Source organism: Vigna unguiculata, chromosome 3 (genome assembly GCF_037176805.1).
Source record: "Vigna unguiculata cultivar grain cowpea cultivar isolate G323 ecotype 2 chromosome 3, ASM3717680v1, whole genome shotgun sequence".
NCBI lineage: Eukaryota > Viridiplantae > Streptophyta > Magnoliopsida > Fabales > Fabaceae > Vigna > Vigna unguiculata.
In genome coordinates this window covers 60,294,919-60,301,002 of record NC_140794.1, presented here as the reverse complement: position 1 = coordinate 60,301,002, position 6,084 = coordinate 60,294,919, and the positions used below count along the sequence as shown (strand labels likewise).

Here is a 6,084-nt window from a genome sequence, read left to right as displayed (position 1 = left end):
TGAAAATATAATCAATTCCACTCATTGATAAAGAAAAAAAAAAAAGATGGGAAGATGGGAATAAAATGAAAGAAAAGAGGGAGAGCTGATATTTTGGTAGAAAAAAGACACATTTTCAATATTTGTTGAACCAGATAATTAAAATTGAATTATAGATTCTAATATTAAATTAGTCATTATCTTAGAACCAATTGATATTAAGTGACTAATTTATCTTAAATTAATCATTATCAAGTTTCAATTAATATATAAGTCCCACTTCAAGATTTGAGACTTTTCAACAACCACCAATATAAATTAATAAATGGTAACAAAAAATAAAAATTATAGTATTTATTTAATTTTGACTAAATTAACTAAACGAGAAGTTGACAACAAAATACACTGTGTGTGAAGATAAGTCTGAGTAAAAAGGATGAGTTATTGGTGTGATAATGGATATGATGTTACATCCATCGTTGATGATGATGATGACGAGTACAATGAGTTAGTAAATTCTACAGTTAACAAATTGGTACATTGAGAGATAGATATTTAAAAATCTTTCTAACATAAGGTATTGGTAACTTATGTAAAAAACTATAATTTTACGTGAATCATCCTTTGAAGGATGTAAAATGTTAATTTCTAGATCTAGATTAATTGTTAAACACTTAAAGTAAAAATCTGATTAAACATTATAAATTCGTGACACCACCACTAACACGTTGGTTATGTAAAACTTTAGTTCAAATGGAACAAGGTATTTTGATATCGATGTCATTTAGTACCCACAACATTAATTAGGTTTATGCATGCATGATACCGTTAAATGACAAAAAATCAAATTTAAATATCCGTTAAGAATGTTTATCGTCTTACTGTATAGAAGCATGGTTTTGGAAGAAAAACATATATTAGGCAATATTCCTGTTTAAGATTTTCGTTGCTTACGTTTGTTTCCGTCAGAGTGCAAATAATTGAGAATCTAGGACTATAGATTGACGTAGATATGGTTTTAATATAAAAAAAAAGAAAATTACCCACTTTACTCACATATGACGGATATATGTCAAAATCATACACGTTTGCTTACACGTGCTTAAGAAAGAGATACAATTGACTCAATTACACAAACAATTTTAACACCCAAACTATTATAGTCAAAGTAAAACCAAAACCAAAACCAGAGAAATTGCTACATTGCAAAACCTATTTTAAAATATATACTAGATATTACTTCATTGACCAATCCAAAAAAAGAACCAAAACTTATAAACATGTCTCATAAGTCTCACTCCAAAATTAATCTTAACATTAGTTATCCGAAAAATGTTATGATTGATGGCATCATATTTAGTGTGTACCTAATAACAAATCTGCTTAGTTTATAAATTAATTTTGGTAAGTGGTTGGAATAACCTAACACGCGATTTATAATGTTTATTATGTAGTACCAACATTAAAAGCTTGAAAGGTTAGAGCTCAATTATTTTTAATTATCTCACTGTAATTTAATTTAGAATTTACAAATATTGAAAAGAATCTAACTTAATGCTCATCCTTTTCGCTTTTTCTATGATTTTGTTTTTTTGAATTCTTTGATTGATTTTCATAAAACTAGTAGCTGGTAAATTTTATTTTATATTTTAAATTTAAAATTATAAAACCAAGCAGATATAGTTTTTTTTTTCACAATAGTTATATTTTCGTGGTGGCTAATGATTTGAGTGGAGTGTGAAATGGAATAAACCTTACCTAATTTTTTCTTTGTATATAATATTTAGTTTGGTTTGCTTGGGTGGATATCTTACCCTAATTTGTACATCTAAATATTATTAGCTGTCACACGCAGACAATAAAATAGAATAAAAGGGACATAATAAATGAATAATAAAGCAATATAAAAATAGGTTTGTTCTTGAAAGTTGTACATAACTTGACAAATCAACTTTTCTTCCCCATTACTAAACTAGACAAAACTTTGATGGTGGTGAGAGGCACGCACGTTGTAGAAGCATAGCCCATGAATTTGTGGACAAAATTGAAGACACCTCCACCATTAATGAAATACAGTTGAGAGAATGAGAAAAACCATGGCCACGTAACAAAAGAGAGAGAGAGAGAGAGACTAAATGAAATTAAATTACCATAATAATAATATCCAAGAAAATTGAGTCAAAAACATTAATTATCCTTTTATTCAAAGACATTGATTTTGGTTTGTTTCTTATGGGGCTCCATATAGGGTAGGTTAGTTTGTTGAACCGTATGTAGAGGAAATTATGGAGCCCTTTACGTAGAGTATGTGATGAAAACTACTGTTTTACATATTTTTCGTTTGATTTGACTTTACTTTTATGTGGGTATTCTTGAGGACCATTATCGTGCATGCATGGTATTTTTATGGAATATTGTTAGTGAGAATAATTTAAGTGTGAGTCAAAAGTCATTATATGAGAAAATAACTCATCAGTGGTGTGGTATGAGAGTCGATGATTCGAAGTGACTGACCGCATAACCATAACAAAAAAGGATTACCGAAAGTGACTGACCATATAACCACAATCAAAAAAGGAGTCATCATATACCTAAAGAGAAATATACTATATGAAAAAACACTCTTGAGGGGAGATTGTTGGGAATAATCTAAATGTAAGTCAAAAGTCTCACATTTAATAGAATAGACAAAGTTAAACACTATATAAAATTAAATACCCATAACGCCATTGTCTTAAGATTCTAGGATAAAAGTGGTGTCAAATGTCTTGTAGTATGTATAAGATCAATGTCATATACATAAAATCAAAATCTTTCAATGACTATAACCAAAATATATATATATATATATATATATATATATATATATATATATATATATATATATATATATAACACTGGTATAATACGATAAATGAAATTTACGTACACAGCTATAAACCGATTAACCCCCAACTAACTGCTGCTCTAAATCAATAGTTGAGAGCTAACCGTTTTTGTTTCTTTTGATTTCGACCCTTTTTGGAGCTACGTGCATGTTCAGCGTATGAACCTATAAATCTCATGTATGCTTTTTTTAATTTTAATAAATATTAAAATTAATTGGATCTATATGTTCTAGTATATATATATGGCTCTTAGGAACATGTGTATGGGGACACAAGTTGAATATTGAATTTTTTATTAATTAAATTACTTAAAAATACGTTTGTCTTTGTTAGGAATTTAAGTGTGAGTCTAAGTCCCACATTGACCAGAAATGAGAAAGTAGAGCACTATATAAGAATAAAGACTCATAAATTCATTGCCTTAAGGTTGTGGGTTGAAAGTGATGTTAATGTCTTATGTGGTTAGACTGAGATCTTATTCTTATGATTTTTAATTAATACGTATTTATTCGAACGATTTTTTTAATGGAAATATATGTTTTAAATCTCTCCAACCTAATCGACTTGTCGTATACTGCATGCATTTCATCTAGAAAAAAGTGGTCTCATTAATTTGCTAAAGTGATATATATAATATAAGATATTCACTTTTCTCTATTTTTTTTTTTGTCGTTACCGGCAATTGATTCAGGACATTTACACATATATACAGATGACGATTCTTAAATGCGCTTCTAAAGAAAATAGTAAGTTTTTCGTACAATTCTTTTTATGTAAAATAATGTACTCTTCAATAAAAGTTCACACCTACAAATATTTAACCATTTTTTTGTTTGTACAGCATAATATACGTTGACTGTGATTTATTTCAGTTTAAAAAATACTTTTTTTTTAAATAAATGTAGGATTAAATAACAATGCAAGTATTTCGATAGATGTTCAATGTGACAAAATTGTTTTGAATCATTGAGATACAAGTGATGATTTATGTAATCTTGAATATAAGTAATTCATAAGTAATTTTTTTTAATATTGTTTAGAATGAAAATATGCATGTGATTTATATGATATGGGATGGTTTGTTAATTGTTTTTAATTATTAACTCACTCCTATATACATAATAAAATTATTATAATAATACTTTTGTATACGGGAGTTATGCTAAAAAAATTAATATTTGTGAATGTTAAAATTATATAATAATTAAAAATTCTCAAAGAAAAAAATTGATAATTAGAATAATGGTTAAAAGTGTACATAGTTTAAGCTCCATTTCTTTTCAGCTCTTACGAGTTTGGGTCTGGCCTTTTCGCAGGCCCAAGGCCAGTCCATGGAAAGGACCCCAACCCCTGCCTAGCTCTCACACTCTCACTTTTCACCTTTTCAGAAAAATCAGTTCCTCTTCCATCTCTCTCTGCTGAGACTTGAGAACTCTGCAAGGGCACACTGGACTTTCTCCTTGAGCTAGCTGGAATCCTTTCGTTTTCAAGTAAGTAACTTTTAGGGTCTCCTAGCATTTCCCTCTTATTCCTCACTGTTTGGATACATGGGTTGGCGTAGGGTTTAACTTTATGCCATGTGTTGTCCCAGTTTTTGTGCTGCAACTCGCTACTGTAGTTCCTGAAGCTGTAGTCCTCCTTAGTTGTGGGCTTGTTTCTTTTAGCGTCCAAAAAGGTAAGGGAAGCTAAGGTTTTGTTTCTTTTTAGTATTTTTGCTTATTTCTGGACTGTATTGTGCCGGTAAGGCTTGAATGTTGTTGTTGAGTGTATGGAAATGATTTGTGCGTGTTTATGTTTGGTTGAGCGAGATGTGCATGTGCCAACAGGTGAGAAACCTGTTAATCTCGCCCAAGCGAATGACTCTCGCCTAAGCGAGAGTAGCAGGGTCTCGCCCTGGATTTCATCTCGAGTTGCCGCTTAGACGACCTGTGTTATTTTTGAGCGAGACGCTGTCGCCTGAGCGAGAACTCGCATGAAATCCTATAGTGGCCATTGTTGAACTCTCGCCTAGGCGAGAAGGGGTCGCCTGAGCGAGAGTAACCCTTACGCCTGGGCGAGAACCTTCAGTTTGGGCAAGAATTCGTGACAGGGGTTGTTGTGTTGGCTGATGTGACTCCATACTGTGTTAATTATTTTCTTTGCTCATAGTATGTGGCCATGCTTAGTATGTATGCTTGAATGGGACTGGAATGAAAGTGTTGTTGTGTAATAAGCTATGATTTCATTTGATCGAACATTGGGATGCATGTGATAAGTATGTAATGTGAAACATGATATGCTTGCTGGTGAAATTTCATGAGAATTGGGTGATGGATAGGCATGTGAAATGTATTGGTGAGGGAGTTTCATGGGAAACCCCTAGTGATATGTATGCCTTGATATAGGACCATCAAATGCAGTTACTATGACTCGATATCCGGATCATACACTTGATATAGAATTCTAAAGGAAGTATGCGCCTGTGCTGGTTTCTAAACTCTGCAGAGTCTAGACGCAGGGGTTATCACCCAACCACACACAAGGTTAATCCTCTATTGTATACCTTGATATAGGAGATGTCTAGATAAAGGAGGGTATCCTGAACTCTAATAAGCATTCACGCTCACGTAGAGCAGAATGGGTTATGTGGTGAGAGTGGCAGGAGGTCCTTGTCTTGGGACAGTTTGGGCCCGAGACAATAGAGGATTAATCCTGTGTGTGGTTGGGTGATAACCCCCTGCATCTAGACTTTGCAGAGTTTAGAAACCAACACAGGCGCATACTTCCTTTAGAATTCTATATCAAGTGTATGATCCGGATATCGAGTCATAGTAACTGCATTTGATGTCCTCACATGATTCATAGTGTTTCCTAGTTACATGTTAATAGTTTGCTTTGCTTTGCCTTGTATATGCTTTATAAATTGTTAAAGAATATTTTCACTCTAGCTTACCCTTTTATTTTGTTTATGTTCTTGTTTCTTTTTCTCTTTGCGATGATCACCCTGTTAGTGGGAGCAGATGGGAAGCACGTTGAAGGTGGACCTGATGGTAACAGTGGTGCAGCGTAGAGGGTCCTGTCACCTCTGGCTCTTGGGGAGCATTTTTATGGCATCAGTGCCTATTGTTTTTCCTAGCTCTAGAGGTTTTGTTTTGTGTACTGCTGAACCCCTGTGGTGCATGTTTTGTTAGAGGCATGTGTGATAGATATGCCTCATTTTCTTTAAGTACTTCTTGGA

At 32.6% G+C, this 6,084-nt stretch overlaps 1 long non-coding RNA gene across 1 annotated transcript; it reads left to right on the top strand.

Moving 5' to 3' along the window:
• The first annotated feature begins 4,228 nt into the window (after positions 1 to 4,228).
• LOC114176406 (uncharacterized) lies at positions 4,229 to 6,084 on the top strand. The gene is made up of 3 exons (XR_003603000.2): positions 4,229 to 4,357; positions 4,459 to 4,542; positions 5,858 to 6,084. It is a non-coding gene; the product is annotated as an uncharacterized LOC114176406 (long non-coding RNA).